General features: G+C 41.1%; 1 protein-coding gene across 2 annotated transcripts in view; it reads left to right on the forward strand.

Moving 5' to 3' along the window:
- The first annotated feature begins 2,519 nt into the window (after positions 1 to 2,519).
- cntn5 (contactin 5) overlaps positions 2,520 to 18,861 on the forward strand; it is a 380,291-nt gene continuing 363,949 nt past the window's right edge. The window contains exon 1 of one of the 2 annotated variants that reach the window (XM_080429360.1): positions 2,520 to 2,720. The gene's annotated coding sequence lies outside the window, so the exon portion shown is untranslated. The remainder of the gene's footprint in view (positions 2,721 to 18,861) is intronic. The other variant, XM_080429359.1, reaches the window with a different exon arrangement.

The following is an 18,861-nucleotide window of genomic DNA, read 5'->3' on the forward strand; positions in this document are numbered from 1 at the left end:
GAGAAACAGACAGCTCAACCTATTGCCATTGACAGGAATCAAACTCTCAACCTTCGGACTCACAGAATGAGACACTACAAGTAGTGCTATAGCTTCATCAGGCTGAAGTTGTCTGTTGAAGATCATACACTTTTGCCTTCTGTCATGAACCAAGCCCCTGTTTCACTAACACTAAGATCACTCGTTCACAAACCATTTACCAATAGAGAAATTGTATGTCTCCTCGAAACCGAAACCAGTGAAAGCAGCCGATCTACAAGCTCACAAAACGTTGCTATCTGAAAAGTTGTGAGATTGTAGATCGGATATTTTCACAATGAAGTACGTCATACATTGAAAAACATACTCTCAAATAAGCATTTCATGTTATCTTTACCGTTTGCATATGTATTCATTGATACAGTCATGTTTTTTGCAATTCAACTTAAATGAGTCTGCATCAAGCGAGGCTTGAACCGGCAACCTTGCGGTCGTGAGGCACTCGCTTAAGGGAGAAGCCATTGGACCAACAGACAAGAACCTGTGAAAAAGGAGATCACACAGATGATACAGTTTCACGCAAATAGCTGAAAAATCCTGGGTTTAAGTGTTTTTCAAACTGCTCAAAATTGCAGACAATCTAAGGGCGGAGCTGACTGGTTAACGTGATACATGTGTTCCTCATGAGTCAAGGCACATGTGTAAGCAGGTTTAATGGCTGTCGGCCAAACGAGGCATGACTTTTGCCTGTTTAAAGTTTGCATTTAAATAAAAATTCGCTATAGCGCCCCCCTTTGACCATTGGAGTAAGATTGGTTTCAGTGATATTTGGAATGACCCTCAACATTACCGCAAAGTTTCAAAGAAATGTGAGTCTGCATGTATGTGTTAGGGCAGATGAATAATTGTCATAAAACTGCAATATTCATTGGCTCATTAAAGCTTCATTTTTTCATTTATGGAAAAATCTTTTGCACATGTTTGTCGGCATAGGTCCAAAGTTCATGTGTAAAAACGTTTCGTGCAGATTACTCAAAAATCCCAGGAGGAGATAGGTTTTAACTGTTTTTCATATAATTCAAAATGGTGGGAGATCTAAAGGTCAGAGGTCAAAAGTCAGAGTGTGAAAGTTGTTGATCATGAGTAGACGCATATGTATATTGGAAGTTTCATGGCTGTAGGTCAAACAGGGCATGAGTTGTACCTGTTTCAAAGTTGGCATTTGCTATAGCGCCACCTTTTGACGAAAGATTGTGAGAATTATTTCTTGATAGTTTTTCATGACCATCTACCATATGGCCAAGTTTCGTAAAAAGCGTATGCACGGTTCAGCCAGAACTGCCAAAAGTGGCGGAAGAAAAAAGAGGGGAACATTAAAACAGGTCCAGAGCTGAGAGCTCTGGCCCCGTAATAATTTGTATATTTCCATTTTAAAATGGAATTTAAAATGTGTTCCACTTTATACAAATGGAACAAATTGGTTCCATTTGTATATTCGTTCCATTTGTATTACCTACTTTTACTTTTGGTACTTTAAGTACATTTTGATACAGCAGTACATTGCAGTATTGATACTTTTATGTAAGTACAAAACTGTGAGTAGGCCTATAGCCTACTTTTCCACCACTGCACTCAGAGTTAAATTAACAGACATTAAAATCACTCTGTAGCCTATACACTCTCACAGACCATAGACCTAATTAATTAAGGGTCCATGATTTGGACCCCTAAATAGGCTTTGAGACGCAGTGGTGTCTACTGTATAGGCTCTGCTCTGCTCTGATGACCGGGATGCTGAGCAGCGCTGCAGAGAGAGAAGAGGATAGAGAGAGAGAGAGAGAGAGAGAGAGAGAGAGAGAGAGAGAGAGAGAGAGAGAGAGAGAGAGAGAGAGAGAGAGAGAGAGAGAGAGAGAGAGAGAGAGAGAGAGAGAGAGAGAGAGAGAGAGAGAGAGAGAGAGAGAAGGGGGGGAGAGGGAGAGGGGAGAGGGAGAGAGAGAGAGGGAGAGAGGGAGAGGGGAGAGGGAGAGAGGAGAGGGAGAGGGGAGAGGGGAGAGAGAGAGAGAAGAGAGAGAGAGAGAGAGAGAGAGAGAGAGAGAGAGAGAGAGAGAGAGAGAAGGGGGGGAGAGAGGGAGGGAGAGGGGAGAGGGAGAGAGAGGGAAGAGGGGAGAGGGGAGAGGGGAGAGGGAGAGAGAGGGAGAGGGAGGAGAGAGAGAGAGAGAGAGAGAGAGAGAGAGAGAGAGAGAGAGAGAGAGAGAGAGAGAGAGAGAGGACCACATTGTCATCGCCGCTGCTCTTACAGACACACCAACAACCAGCTCTGAACAAGACAGCCGACCGATCAAACCACAGCGGGTTTAAAAAAAAACAAAAACCAAAAAAATCTAAGAAGTGGAAACCCTTGAAGTGGACATCAACATTGTTTATTTTTGATGTATTTACTATTTATTTATGTTGTAATGACCCGCACAGCGCTGATCTGGGGACGCAGCCTAAATACAGTCCGTGAGGTTTGACCACATTCTAATCTAGACGCACCACGGGATTAAAACCACGCCGTATTTAAAACTATACCTTCAGTCCGCTATTCGGAGGGCGATCCAGCGGCAACCGACCGACCGACCGACCGGGGGTCCGCGATCATTCCAGGTCCACACCGGGTGTGTGTGTGTGTGTGGAGAGAGAGAGAATAAAGTGATCCCATACGGAACGATCCCGTTCCCAGACAGATCATCCTCTTTGCCGTGAGTATTATAAACTACTTTTGATCCAGCTTAACAAGTGATATATCTTGTGCGTTTTGTGTTGTGCTTTTTTGACCATAATGTGGCTGTGATAGTGAACGATCAACAGAAAGGCTGGTGGTGCAGGAGATGATGGAGAAGTTGTGTGTGTGTGTGTGTGTGTGTGTGTGTGTGTGTGTGTGTGTGTGTGTGTGGGCTTTGTTACTAGAAAACATCGTGACAAAACCGGATAAAACCCATGCAGCATCATGAGGATAAACCTCAAGTATCATCACAGTAGATCTTGCTACATTTAGGGCTTTGCACGTCTTTGTTCCAGGACTCGAGCCGACCTCTGGTTGCAGGTCTAAAGATGTAGCCTATTTTGTGTGGCTGTTTATTCTAAAAAAAACTTCACTTCTGTGTCTTCAATGCATTTCTGCATCATGTGCTCTTTTTTCTCTCCACACTGTGACTGTTGTTTCTCATAAAGTATAGCCTATAGGCTCATTATTTGGCATACATCACTACTAGAGCCTATATAGCCTACTGTAAGATATGGCCAAGAAAATCCCACATTGAACCTCGAGAGAGAGAGAGCTGGAAACAGATCCTCTTTGAAACCCAGGCACTGTCTGTTGGATGTGACTGCGTTTGATGGAAGCTTAAAGATGTGAATATTTAATGGGGAGGGAGGGGTGGGGGTGGGTGCAGCATCAGGTGAGAGTGTGAGCCTCTACTAGGATGACTTCAGAATATCAACTCACACACAGAGGAGACATGTCCCACTTTTCACATTATGTGTTGCTCTGTTGAGGTTTAATGTTTGATGCAATGTCATTTCACGCCATGCTGGCGACAGCTGGGCAAGATTTAGCTGTGTGTAGCTTCGGGGGGCTCAACAACACTTGTTTTGATCTCATTGATTTGGCTAAGACTGCTTTTAGGGAGGATCAGCCATGGGAGCTGTGATGGGTGTGTTGGGGAGTGATTGCATCTGTCAAACAACCCTGTTCCTGTTCGTTCACACATCGTTGTTGTGCAGGCACAAACCTCCTATCTCCATATTTCCATAATTTTGTGTTTCGTAAATTAATGCACCAAGTTCATCATACAAGAGCGTTGCACAAAGGTAGTGAACATAGCTGATCTACAAGCTGTCGATAGGCTATTTTCACTACTTTTAGAATCACAATAAAAAAGGAACGGTTTTGACATACAAGATTTCCACCCGAAAACAGCAATGGAATGTAGCCTTTGAGTGTAGTTTTGCTGTATGAATTTCACATTCATAGGAAAATAGATGCAAATTAGAGAGAGAGAGTCTCTTGTTAAAAACATAAATACAAATCCTTGTGCAACACTGGCCTACATTTGGGGAAACTAAAAAGGCATCCTCCTCCTGGATAATAACAACCTAACGACTTGTTGTGATTAACAAGCATATTACCAAACTTGCCAACCCCACCCATTCAGAGAGCAGTGCCCATCCAATGTTATCTTTTGAAAATTACCATTGTTTTGAACATCATATAACAGGCTCATATTTGACATCAATAGAGAGAGAGATGAGAACTCTCATCTTTAATAGAGAATACCAGGTCCAAGTTTTAACTCTTTGAGAGACAACTGAACACTTGCAGTCAGACATGCAAGATCACAGAGTTTCTCAGTCTTTCATCTCCTTCTCTCTCATCATCCCCCTGTCCACTCTTCTTTATTCATATTTGATTCATGTGCTTGCAATGACTGATTTAACTATTTGAACTCCAGCTGAGCGTCCATATTCTGGGGGGGTGAACATTAGCCAAAAATAGCAGATCTGCAAGTTTGTAGATCAGATCAGTTTTTGCCGAATTGATTTGGTGTAGACGGGGGGACGGGGGGAGCGATCCAAGTACAGTTGCAACTCAAGGCCGTTTCTCTAAAGCAGAGAGGGTTTAAAATCCAACCGCGGTTCACTTACAGGACAACAGAGGGTGGGAGGACCACATTCATTTTCTTATTCAAGCTTTGTCCCAAATTATCGATCCATGGCCTCATGGGTGATATCTGTGGAATGGGCCTTTTGGCACTTCCAAAGTGTCGGTCAATGAAACATTCATGAATGCGGAGCATACCAGGCTGTACAAATACTGTTTTTAAGTACAAAAGTGACACACTTTTAGCATCGTGGTATTGAACAGTGTCATTCTAAACTCTTCAACTTCACTGAAATTGTTTGTGTGTGTGCGTGCCTGCGTCTATGTGCGTGCGTGCGTGCGTGTCTGCGTGTGCGTGTGCGTCTGCGTGTGTGCATATGTGTGTGTTTTATTCTGGCTCCATACAAGCACTTCCAGTTTCAGTCACTTTCAATAATTGGACATGTTTGAAATCGTTTAGTGCTCTGTATCCACACTGCTAATGGCATTTCTGTGTACAAGTAGCTGTGCAATGGGTTATCGTGGTTTTTTGTTGTTGTCGCCGTGCGGCAAATTTATCTAGTTGCATTGCAATGCAAGTCTAGCTAATTCAGCAGAGTCATTCTTCAAATTGTGTTACTGGAAAAAACATGTACACCCACTTTTTAGTACAATTCCATTATGTTTTGGTCATTAAGTTATGACTACACACATTGGTTTTACTGGGAGATACAGGGGCAAAGTCCACTCTGCTGAGACAGCCAAAACAAAACAAAGCCCACTGCACAATGTACAGTATAGTACTACACTACACTATACTAAATCATTGAACAGCTAACAATGGCGTCCAAAGGCCCTCTAGTCCAGGACTTTCACGTTGCTAGTGATAAAAAAAAATAACATTTTTAATTATGTTTTCTATAAAGATCCAACATTTACATGAGACTCAGCAGTGGTAACATCAATTAGACTGATGAGACATGGGGTACTTTCAACATAATTTCCTGTTCACATAGAAATGTGTCAAAGACATGCCTTTGACTTCAAATGAGCTATGATAACGTTGTGATATTACATGTCTAAATATAGTTTTACTAAGCAATGTGCAATAACTTCACCCTACTGCACCAATGCAGTTGACATCGCCCGATTAGAGTTGTCGAAAATGTCTTAAAGTGGTCCTGTGTGTACTACAGGCACACAACACAGTAAAATCCTAACTCTGAGAGTGTACAAATGTAACCAAATTGGTTACGTCCTCTCAGAGTTCCGAGTTGCACGGCGAGGATTTCTACCGTGCATAATAAAAGATGAAAGCTCCATCAACCGCAGCTCCACCTGTCTGTCAGGGGAATACGGGAGGGATGGAATGAACAGCTGTGTCTGTTTCAGTGGGGCAGGATGCGAGGTTAGCCCTCATCATGCACAGAGAACTCTAGAGATGAGCGTTTAACCCGTCAAGACCGGGAACGCATCTGTGTGACCACTTTAACCATTATCTTATGCTTTGGCTATTCAAAAAATAGCAGATCTACAAGCTCATAGCTATGAGCTTGTAGATCTGCTATTTTTGAAAAATCGTGCAACATTAAATCGTGCAAATCTTTGAATATATATATATACTTTTTTAAAGAGAACATTTTGAATTCAAATCTTTGCTTCTGGGCGGTACCTGGAACAAAATATTTTCATTCGGCCAAATACATATCATTTTGGGGGGTCCTTGACATTGAAAAAGTTTGAGAACCACTGATATTATAGCAACATACGTTTTTTTCCCCAAAAAACTGTTAGGATTTAGAAGACATTTGTAGAATCCCCCAGAAGCAAAGATTTGAGTTAAAAACGTTTGCTTAAAAAAATATATTTATATTCACATTTTCACGATTTTTCTAAAATAGCAGATCTACAAGCTCATAGAGCGGCACTCGGAGCCGCGCTATGAGCTTGTATATCTGCTATGTTTTAATAGCCAAAGAAAATAATAAAAATGACACATGGATGCTCTCCCGGTCTTCATGGGTTAACACCCGAGAGTGTAGAAACGGACCCTGGCGGCGGTCTGTGTACATAAAAACCCACCATTTGCTTGCAGCACATGTTTCGGCGAGCCCGGCGCGCTCGAGGGGAGCAATGAGATGAAAATGCAAATCGGCGGGAATCAGCTGACCTTGATGCATGGGGAATATGTCTGTCAGTGGTGGTCAGTAATGTAAAGTACATTTACTTGAGTAGCCTACTGTGCTTTTTTGAGTACCTGTACTTTAATGGAGCATTGTATTTTTGGGTACGTTCACTCCAGTGCATTTCAAAGACAGATATTGTACTTTTGACGCCATTACATTTCTAGGAAAGGAAAAAAAAGTACATTATGAATTAACCACTTAAGCCCTATTTCAAATAGTAAAATTAGCAGATCTACACGCTTGTATATCTGCTATTTTCACTATAATTTATATTATTTATGCTTTTGAATACTTTAATTATTTTGAAAAGCAAATACTCCTCTACTTTAACTCAATTGTAATTGAGTAATATTTGAATATACTTTGAGGTACTGAGGTTGAGTACTTCGTCCGTCCACCCAGGGGTCCAATCACCCTCCGAGTCGCAGTGATCATTGACGTCGAACTCCGGGCTAGCGGCCATGTACTGTACTGTACAGCGTTCCAGGCTGGCGCTAATTGCAAGTGACAACAGCTAAGGCTCGTCCTTGGGAAGCTTAAGCAAATGTGTGTTTCTCCGCGGCGACAAAAGTGGCAAAAGAAAACAGCGTGTCGCCAAATATAACGGTCCCCCGGGGAGCTCCCATTTACGCCCACAAAGCTGTGACCGCTGAAGTGAAAATGGACACAAACGTCTGGAAGATCACGTTGAACTCCCAATGCCCTGAAGCCTGAGAGCTTCTCCCAGTGGGTTGTGGAGATACACATAGACACAGTCTGCACAGTAAAATAATGAGTGAATTTTAACTCTGAACCGAAAGGGTCCATTTCGTCCATAGGGTTTTGTACCCTTTAGGATTTTAACGATTCCGGTTCCTTAAAGCTATACTAAGTAGTAACTAAAGTTAAATTGTATATCTTTTATGAGTGGCAAATGTTTCACAACACCTATTCCATGAATTTCACCCCCGAAAGCCTTTTATAAACATGTTTTCTATTGAAAGTGGACAGGGGCGTCTTTCCCGCGAAAATGACGTCATCCGGCCGGAAAACGGAAACGGAAATGCACCGGTTTCCTGTTTGTACAGGAACTACCACGCTAGTAACAAAAAGGAATCTCACGCTGTTTTTATGGCATTATAGGATTTGAAGATGGAAAAACAACAGCAAAAGAAAACACAGCCCACAGTAACTAAAGCTCCACTGGCTAAGAGAAACGATCCGCAGATAGTATAAAACAACAAAAAGAACGCTTTTTGAAACGCTTCCGCCTTCCGGTGAAAACAAATGGAATTCTGGGTAATGCAGGAATGCAGTAAAGACCTGCAATGACGGTAGTGACCAGCAGAGGTTGCTAAAAATCTTTTTTTTTTACTTACCTACTACGACTTTAACGATTCCCTCTCTTAACGGTGCGATTCATTAACGGTTCCCTTTAATGGTTCCTATATTTAAAAAAAATCTATATAATTTTGGCCTCAATATTAGGCTTCGTTAAAATTTTTGATAAACACACATTTAATCATACAGTATTGCATGTACATATTATTGTAGTGGTTCTCAAAGTGTGGTCCAGGCAGGGACCCTCTGGGTTACTTAGTTCCAAATGGACCCTTACAGGTCTTTAACTCTGGCTCCCAAACAAACCCGTAAGGGTCCGTTTGGTTCCATTTGTTATGGTGGTCCTTGAAATTACAAAGTTGGAGAACCACCAGTATTGTAATTGTGTAGCAGACGTGAAGTCCACATACCAGCTCTCTGACAGTGTGAGAAAAAAAAAGCAGATCTACAAGCTCACATCGTGACGCGTTGTGAGCTTGTAGATCGGCTATTTTCAAATAGCCTATGTATAAAATAGGGCTAAAGTGGTTAATGTATGTTTTATAATATAATAATTTACATCTGCAGTAAGTAAATAGTAACTAAAGTTTTCAAATAATTCTAGTGGAGTAAAAGTATATTATTTGCCTCTGAGATGCCTCCTCGTAGTGGAGTAGAAGTGAAAGTATTGACAATGGAAAATACTCCAGTAAAGTAAAAAATCCTCAAAAGTGTACAGTACTTGAGTAAATGTACTTAGTTACTTTACACCGCTGTATCTAAATCAGCACAACTACTGTAGGTGATAGGTGATACTGTAAGTTATAATTTACGCACTTATCTAGATGAGAGTAAGCAATGAACCAACAAGTCACACATGTAGAGTGCAAATAGAACAATGTAGTGTCTCAAAGAAACTAGGATACCAGGCAAACATCAAGCCTAAAATACATCATATCTAAATAACATTTGTAAGATGTGTGATCAATACAAAAAAACTAATCTAAATAACAAAAACAAATGACCAACATATACTGTATCATCTGCATAGTTTTGTAAATTAGCATCCTGACAAGAAGGGATTCAATTAGAGAGGAGTGCTATAGGGGTGAGGGGGAGTCAGAAGACATGAGTAATAGGTGATGGTAATCTTGACATAGCAGTAAACACTTAAATATGAAAAGATGATTATTACTCCAGTATACAAAATATCATCGCTGTCATCCAGTGAATGCCACATTTTTATTCTCAATTCATCCTCACAGACCAAAATATGCAGGTTTAGTGTATCGTAATTATTTGGCGGACAGAAGTGTCAGCACATTTATTATGATTCAATAGATTCTCGTTTAAGTAGTTCTGATAATCTTGACGGCGGCGCACCTGTCCGTCGCCGCCTTGAAGTTGCCTTTAAGCAGTTTTACCGGTTTTTTTTTATTCGCAAAAAGGGAAGCTCAGCTGGTGCTCTAGAAGCTGTTGCATGAGAAAAGAAAGTCCCCCAGGAACCATCTGACAAGTTAATTCATATAATTGCATCGAAACATCTGCCTTAAGAAAGAGTGACTTCAAGCTGTGCTCCCCTTCCCTAAGAGCCCCCCCCCCCCCTCCCTGTCACTGTTATGAACGACTTGGTTTTGATGTACAATGAATCAAACAGACACACCCGAGTCTCTCTGAGGCTGTCACATTACAGCGTGTGCAAACTGGAAAATATGGTTTAATTACGGTGTGTTTACACCCCCTAAAATGTTTTAGCAGCCTCAATGCGCTTATTTTCCAAAACATCTCTATTATTGGGGAATAAAGCCGCTGACCTGACTAATGTGTAAACATTATTGTCCGAGCTCAGCGGCAATGTATTACACCACGCTTTTGTGTAGTTAGCAGAAAGAAGCTTATTTACGAGTCAAACTCGTAATAAACAAATGCTAAGTTGCAAAAAGCATATTAACATTAGGAAATAAGCCTTGCCGAGCCTATCTCCTGTTTCTGTTGCGTGAGGTGGCTTGATGTCCAAGTACAATGAAGCTAGTATGTTGCAAGCACTTTCCCCCAATCCAACCCTTGATGCTCAAGTGCCAAGCAGGGAGGCATTTTGATCCCATTTTCATAGTCTTTGGTATGCCACGGCCGGGGAATCAAACCCTGACCGATCTCAGAGTGTACACTCTATCCACACGGCCACTGAGCTGGTATTAATAACACGTACATTTTGGCAGACAAATACAGTATGTCCCTACTAGTGTTGAAGATATGAATGCAGTTTCTTTATCTTTTTATCGTGGATGCTTTATTGTGTTACCTTCAAGAAAGTCTTCTGCAGAAACCTGCAGGTCATTTCTTTAATTGACTGCGCTGGTATTAACCAGCAAGGGAGGAGAAATGTAAAAGGTTATTAATTGGATGCTTAAAATTAGACAGTATGTCCCAGAATGGTGTTTGAAAACAAGAACAGGCCTATTGTTTGAATCGCCGTTCCCTTAGGGGCTAATGAAGATGAATCATTTGCAATGGGGTCGGTAGTTAAGATCAAGCTAATCAAATGTTTTTTTTTTTCACTAGCTTAGATTTTGTATTGCTAATGGTTCTGGGTAGGGTACCCGACCAATGCCAGATTTAGCTGGGTCCGATGTCATGCCCAACGTAGGCTGCATAATTGCATATACCGATGTCAAAAGAGTCAATTGATGGCCAATATATCGGCCAGAATTATATATCGGTCTGGCTCTAGTTCTGGTTGATAAATCCATGTTATGTAGTATTTACTACTGTACAATTTACCCAGTTAACCCATTAAGACCGGGAACGCATCGGTCATTTTCGATTTTAACCACTTTAACCATTATTTTATACTTGGGCTATTCAAAAATAGCAGATATACAAGCTCATAGCTCATGTTCCAGGAACCCCCAGAAGCGAAGATTTGCACACATTTTTACCATTATTCAAAAATAGCAGATCTACAAGCTAATGAGCTTGTATATCTGCTATTTTTGAATGGCCAAAGTATAGCGTTCCCGGTCTTAATGGATTAAAAAAACAAACCCAAAAAAAAAACATTCACTCTTCAAGTTGTATTAGTGATGTTCTGTGTAGAATAGGTGATAGGAGATGTGATTTGTCTGCGGCGGTACTTTGTCACCGAGGCGAGCAGTGAGTGTTTCGCAGGGCCGTGCGAGATGATGATGGCGATGCGATGGTGGTGGTGAGCCATGGCCCCGGGATGGAGTGTTTTTCAGGAGACCTGCACACTGATTTCATGTGACAGCGCGCGGGGGTCTTATCTACCGGGGCCATGATCAAGTATCACACTCTCTTGATTTTCTTATCTCCCCAAACGTCCGACAAGCCCCCGTGCCCGGAAAGATGAGCGAGATGCCAGCGTATAGGAGCGTGTCGGTGGTGTGCGGTTTCACGGGGGAGTCTCAGCACACGGAACTCAGGGCTCAGGGCTCTGCATCAGCCTGATAGGCCAGAGGAAAAGATAAGCCTTGATTACAGGCTCACCCTCTTGATCTGCATGTTCAGCACCAGGGTTCCAGGGGCTGGCAACTGGCACCCCCTATATAGCTCTCGCATTTAACCCACAAAAGGGTATTTTATTCATATTTCCTCCACCTCTGAATGATTTTTGCAGATTGATCGGATTTTAGACACTTATAGACAACTTGTTTTCTTTATGCAGCCATATATTCATCACTTTAAAACTGCTATCCACGTTTTGGTTACGTCATTACAGGAAAAAATAGAAGAATAAAGAAGATGCACTGTGAGCTTGTAGATCTGCTATTCTTGCTTTTCTTTTTAATCGGGCTAAGTGGTCACTTTTTTGCCAACCTCTATTTTTTTTTTTAAAATGGTGCTCTGCTCCCTTTCAGCGGATCTTTACGAGTTGTTGAATGTTAGATTTACACGCCGTCGTATGACGGAGTCACGCACCGGATATAGTAGATATATAATCTCTGTGAGCTTGTAGATCTTCTATTATTCAGAGTAAAACAGGCCCCAGTTGGAAGCGTTGGTGTGTCTGTGGCTCTGCACTCCGTTGAGGAGGGGGGAGCTGGCACCAGGTGGCTCAAAGGCTGTCGGAAGCAAACAGCTGTTGAGTTAGTCTCAGGGTACGATTGCAGCTTTTGGCATAATTCTTCTAAGGTGTGTTTAAATCATGTTAAACTATTTGCTTTGTTAGATTATATAATGAAGGATTACGAAGACTTGAATTTCCCTTTTTTTTATGATCCACCGTTTGAAAAGAATGTCACAGACTGCACTGTGCTAGTCTAAATGGTTTGCAGGAAAGAGAAATTGCATCATTCTGGTATTATGCATTGATGCTATTAGCCTACTCTGACTGCCTGCCTCTCACTGCCAATGAATTGGTCCAAAATGTGTAGCGTTTTAGAAATGAGTCATTTGCATAGTGGAGAACGATTGAAATGAAACGGGAAAATGAGTGTTGACTCTCATCTTTGAATTTGAGAGCATATAACATATTCAACTTCATTCTAGACTTAACCGTTTTTATTCCAATAATAATTTTGAGGTAAACACAAAAAACGACAACAAACTGATATTGCGTATCCCAGTAGAAGTTGAAAGCTCCCTTAGACAATAATTGACCCTGGCCACTTTGTATGATAGTGCAGAGTGGTTTGTAAAGCCTCTTTTGTACATGGTGCTTTGAAAACCCATACACTGGAGGCCAAAAGAGGAGCTAGTACCAGTATATATATATATATATATATATATATTTTTTTTTCTTCTTTTTTTCATGCTTTTTCTTGTACATAGCGGTATTTTTTCTCTGTATTTCTATGTTGATTTTTGAACTGTTTGGTTGCTACTATATATGTCTATGAAATTAATTCAAGGACCCCAACGGAAACAAGTCCGCAAGGACTTTTTTGGTCGGACCTTTTAGACAAAAGTATTATAAATGTAACTGTGTTGTTTTACATTCTTTTGCCTAATAACAATTTCAATCAATCAATTTCAAAAACACGTGTGTGACTATCGACAACGTGCACTCACATACAGGCACAAGGCACAGCAACGTAAAAGCTCATTTATGGGAGCATTCATAACACTGTCAAAGTAACAAGGTTGGTCAACAAGGTTGCTTTGCTGTGAACATACTGTACGTCCAGAGTTCAGACACACAAGCTACTGTATGTATAGTTCACCTTATTATGTGAGACAGCAGACAAAACCAATTAATATCAAGGAAGAATGTCAGAAAAGCTATGCGGTGTGTCAGAGAGGTTATCAGTGAAGGAAGAGACTGAACTTTTGACCCTGCATTTGAACACATCTTGAATTACATTGAATTACATTACACATCATTACATTTTCATACTCTGGTATTTAGCCTAAAAAAAGAGACAAGGCCCTTTATTCTGTGGTCTCTTAAGCCTTTATCTGACTGCCTCATGGGTAGCAATCCTCTTAGTTAGCATATGAATGTCAAATTGCTGCTTAACCTCGTGTAAAACACATGTCACACATTGAGTACCTTTAAAAAATGAGCAAAATTAACACTATTATTACATTCTCAGTCACTCGGTCGAGGCTTAAAGCCCGATACATTATTTTGTAGTTTAGTCTTTTGTAACGATTAGGCTTTTCATTTTTACCTAGTAGTGTGCCACGCTTTTACCATCCAATTTTCATACCTAAGTAATATTTAGATGTTTTAAACTATGTTTAAGCCAGAACTCTAGTAAAATGCTTATTTTTTTTTGTTCCACGGGTGAATCCAACATGAAAGGCCAGAACAACATTCCTCCCCGGAGCCGTTGAAATCCAAACAGAACTTAACCCATTGAGGCCGGGAACGCATCTGTGTCTAATTTTTTTCTTTTTCTTTGGCTTTTCAAAAATAGCAGATCTACAAGCTCATAGCGGTATAGGGTGCCGCCCCACAAACTTGTAGATCTGCTATTTTTTTTTAAATCGTGAAAATATGTGCAAATCTTTGAATATATATATATTTTTAAAGCAAACATTTGTAACTCAAATCTTTGCTTCTGGGGGATTCTACAAATGTCTTCTAAATCCAAAAACAGTTTTCTGAAACACTGATGTTGCTATAATCAGTGGTTCTCAAACTTTTTCATGTCAAGGACCACCCAAAATTATATGTATTTGGCCGCGGACCCCCATCTCAAAATATTTTGTTCCAGGGACCCCCAGAAGCAAAGATTTGAGTAAAAACTTATGTTGCTTTAAAAAACATATATTATATTCCAAGATTTGCACAAATTGTCACGATTTTACAAAATGAGTGCCGCGCTACGAGCTTGTAGATCTGCTACTTTTGAATAGCCAAAGAAATCTAAAAAAATACACAGATTCTTTCCCCGGTCTTAATGGGTTAAAAGCTTTTTTCCTTCCAGTGCTTTATAGCGTCCGTTCGGTAACTCATGGTCTCTCCTCTGTCTCTTTCTTGCAACAATGCTGGCACTTTGGAAAAGAAGGGGACAATAGGCCTACGTTAAAGCTGATGTTGGGTATTCTAGAGTCACCTTGCCCACAGTGCTAAGTTCCAGTGCTGTGTTTCCCTCTGTCCTTAGAGGTGAAACGTGCGAGGCTATCTGTCAGACTGCTGCTGACATTTGGGCAACAAGGGCTGCTGTGCTCAGCTCTGTCTGCTTGTGTCGTTGTGACAAATACTGGATTATTCTCACTGTAGGGGAGGTGAAGGCAGCGTGAGGACAATGCTACTATCAATACATGTCATTGTCTCGGGCCATGCAATATATCGAAACATAGAAATGTTCCTGTTAATGCCGTTAAGTAGTTTTTGTTATTTTCTATCAATTACACACCCCATTATTTTGTGTTTTTGTCGCATTCCTAAGCCAATAATTTGATTACCGGCGGAAAGATGCTAATGTGTCCGGTAGGAGGTCTCAAAGGAGACTCTTTGTGTCTCCTACTGGATATACACCCGATCATCAAATTATTGACTTAAGAACGCGACAAAAACGAAATAATTTGGGTGTGTAACTGATAGAAAATAAGATTTTTTGGGGTGAACTATTCCTTTGATGTCATTAAAACATTAACGATCTTACCTGGATAATTGGAGATGTGTTGGCTAAACCTCGCTAAGTTAGAAGTCATTCATGTGGAAATGTCATAACTTATAAATCTGCTGTGGTTGGAGGTTTATTTTTTTTCTCCCCTTTTTTTATTGGATGCAATTGTGAACAATTAGCCAAGTCATCCATTTGGCCAAACATACTGTTCACTGCAGCTCAACAGTCAGTGAGATGTGGTGGTCAGGAGATGTCTATGAACTCTGCGTTTAACCCATTAAGACCGGGAAAGCATCTCTGTAATTTTAGATTTCTTTGGCTATCCAAAAATAGCAGATTATAAAAGCTCATCTACAAGCTATGAGCTTGTAGATCTGCTATTTATTTTTTTAAGTAGTGAAGTTGCAATTCTTTGAATATATATTTTTGAACTCTTTGTAACTCAAATCCTTGCTTCTTGGGAGGAGGGGGGGGGGGCATTGAACCAATCGACACCTTTCATGCAAATGTTAAGCCTTCATGTACGCTAATCTCCACGCCCCCAAAACACACACAGAAACAGACACAACCCAAGCCTTGTTTGTGATATAATTTTACCAGTTTAATGACTATAGAAAATGGCTATCTGTTGAAATGAAAACTTTCTTCAACATTCGAACTGTGTAAGTATGGAAAAAAAACGAATATCACAACAAAACAAAAAAACGTATTTTCCTTTATTGTTCTGTTTAAAAACAGCCGACTTGATGAACTTTTTTCTAGCCACGGTCACATTTGTAGAATCAGCCTCAGGCCTTGATGGGTTAAAGGCCATTGTCTGTGATGGATCCGACTACAGTACATGCTCTGGTAGGCTGTTCCACACACGAAAGGTTCTGTTTTTGGATCCTGCCTGGGAGGCTCAGAGCATGTTCTAGTGTGGTGTGGCTGTGCTTAGCCCCTTAACTCATTGGCCGCCATTATCGCATTAACGCGATCTAATAAATAGCGCGCTTGGCCGCCAGGATCGCGTTAATGCGATCTATGGTCTTTATTGATCTTTATGCTCTGATCACGCTATTCTGTTATGAATCAGGCTAAGTTTCAGGTTCCACTTACTTCAACCACCACTGCATCCGGTTCCATGACTTGGGTTCCGTTTTCGGTTTTACATTTTTCCCCCCAGTCATTTTCGACCATAATAGGGAAACAAACGGTTTTTCACACGCTATGAAAAACGATCGGAGACCTCCCCTCCTATAATCTATGGTCTGGGTGACGAACAGTCATCCCCGTTGTGTATCACAAAGTAATTTTCGCCGATAACAGAATCTGAGACATTTCACTTCCGGTTCATGTGTTTCACTGTGTGAGTGGGTCTGGGAGGGGGCGAGTGTGATCGAGAGGCGATCAAGCTTGGTATGTGCTGCTCTCTAGTGGTGGAACGATCAAAACGATTCAAGTGTCAAGCTAGACTTTCTATATGTGAATTAAATAACAAAATAACGAAACAAAAAAACTTGAAAATCGCTGGCAAGGGCTGCTATGAACGAGGTTTTAACTCTGGCAGTCAATGAGTTAAGACCTGAAGACGATTCTACATGTCTCCTAAATCCCAACAGTATTCTGAAATTCGCATGTTTCTATATCAGTCGTGCTCAATATTTTTCATGTCAAGGACCCCCAGAATTATATGTATTTGGCCGCCAAACCCCATCTCAAAATATGTTGTTCCAGGGGATCCCAGAAGCAAAGATTTGAGTTAAAAATGTTCGCTTAAAAATATATATATATTCAAAGATTTGCACACATTTTCACTATTTAAAAAAAATAGCAGAGCTACAAGCTCATAGCGCGGCACTCGGTGCCACGCTATGAGCTTGTATATCTGCTATTTTTGAATAGCTAAAGTGTAAAATAATGCTTTTTAGCTCAAATAAAAAAATGACAGATGCGTTCCAGGTCTTAATGGGTTAGGTGGGTGGGTGGTTTGATCCTGGAGGGCAGCGGGCAGTGGTGGGTGTGTGTGTATTTTGCACAGGACTGTAGCAGCAGCAAGCTGAATTCCATGCATAAGGCTGGGGATGGAGAGTCTTTTTTTGTACTGGCAGTGTCCTGGTCAACTCCAAAGAGGTGGTCATAAAGAGGTGGTACTCTTCCATTGGAACATTTAGACCCTATCGAGTCGGGTAGGACACCTAATAAGCTCATAATCATATCTCCCCCCTGCCCGGGTTCAAATCCGGGCTAGGACATGACACTTAACATGATCACAGCTTTAATACTTTGCGATAATGTAACTTTGACAAATACATTCTAATGGCATAGTGCAGTTTTGTGTGTTGAATACCTATCATACTGTACCTACCTATCATGTCTCAGTAAGAATATCAGTAAATAAGTAAACAAGTAAAAGAAAATGTACCATAAGTCATACAATTATTCATAGGCTACCATACGTCAGGGGTTCCAGAACCTTTTCTTGCCAGGACCCACCACCACCAAACGTATGCACGGTACTTATTAAACATATCATTATTGATATTGGATATGTACTGTACAAATGTATAGATACGGTATTTGTACATAAAATAGGCCTATTTTGATAGCCTTGGTGAGTGGGAGGCAGAACTGAGTAACTGCGTGAGCAGGAGTGTAGACCTGCCCACTTGTAAACGAAACATAACCCCCAAACAAACTGAGAGAGAGAGAGAGAGAGAGAGAGAGAGAGAGAGAGAGAGAGAGAGAGAGAGAGAGAGAGAGAGAGAGAGAGAGAGAGAGAGAGAGAGAGAGAGAGAGAGAGAGAGAGAGAGACTTGCTTCATGGCACACAAGCCTCTAAGGAGCGATCTTGCTCAGGTGGACACGCACAATTGTGTGATGGCTGCAAGCGTGTTCTGTGTTTCATTTCGTCTAGCAGCCGGCATAGAAAATCCACTCACACAGATACGTGTTGGTAAAATGGCAGCTGATCCTAGAGCGCGCAGTGTGTTCTTTGGCAACACGGACCCAGCGCCGTCCAAGAAGACTCAAATCTTTGCATAGTAGCTGCACGCTCCTGTTCTACAGCCAAGTCTATCAGCTCCTGATCCACTTTCCCTGTCAGTAATGGTCTGTATTTGTGTCGTGTCTGGTCAACGTATGCAATGTTTACCCATTCACACGCACACAGCACAGGAAACCATACAACACACCAACCTGCTCATCGAGAACAAGGGTTCAGTGTCTTGCTCAAGGACACACCTCGACGTGAAGTCCCAGCTTACCTTGGCTTTGACATGACTATTTCTCTTCAAGTTCTCTTGGAACACGCACACATCACACCTTTCCTCACATCTCTTCTCAAGCAAGCGATGTTACATCTTTTTTATCCAAGACACGATGAGGCAACCAACCTGACCTCGCAGAGAGAAAGAGCAGGCGTTGTGCCTCAGCGAGAGATTTCCTTTCATATTCAGGAAGCCTTGGTGGATCAACAGTTTTAACCCATTAAGACCGGGTCATTTTGAGATTTCTTTGGGCTATTCAAAAAATAGCAGATATACAAGCTCATAGCGCGGCACTGAGTGCCGCGCTATGAGCTTGTAGATCTGCTATTTTTTGAAAAATCTTGACAATTTGTGCAAATCTTTGAAGATATATTTTTTAAAGTGAACATTTTAACTCAAATCTTTGCTTCTGGGGATTCTACCAATGTCTTCTAAATCCTAACAGTTTTGTTGAAAAAACGTATGTTGCTGTCAAGGACCCCCAAAATG

The sequence above is a fragment of the Gymnoscopelus braueri genome (assembly GCF_963280865.1).
Source record: "Gymnoscopelus braueri genome assembly, chromosome: 5".
Lineage (NCBI taxonomy): Eukaryota > Metazoa > Chordata > Actinopteri > Myctophiformes > Myctophidae > Gymnoscopelus > Gymnoscopelus braueri.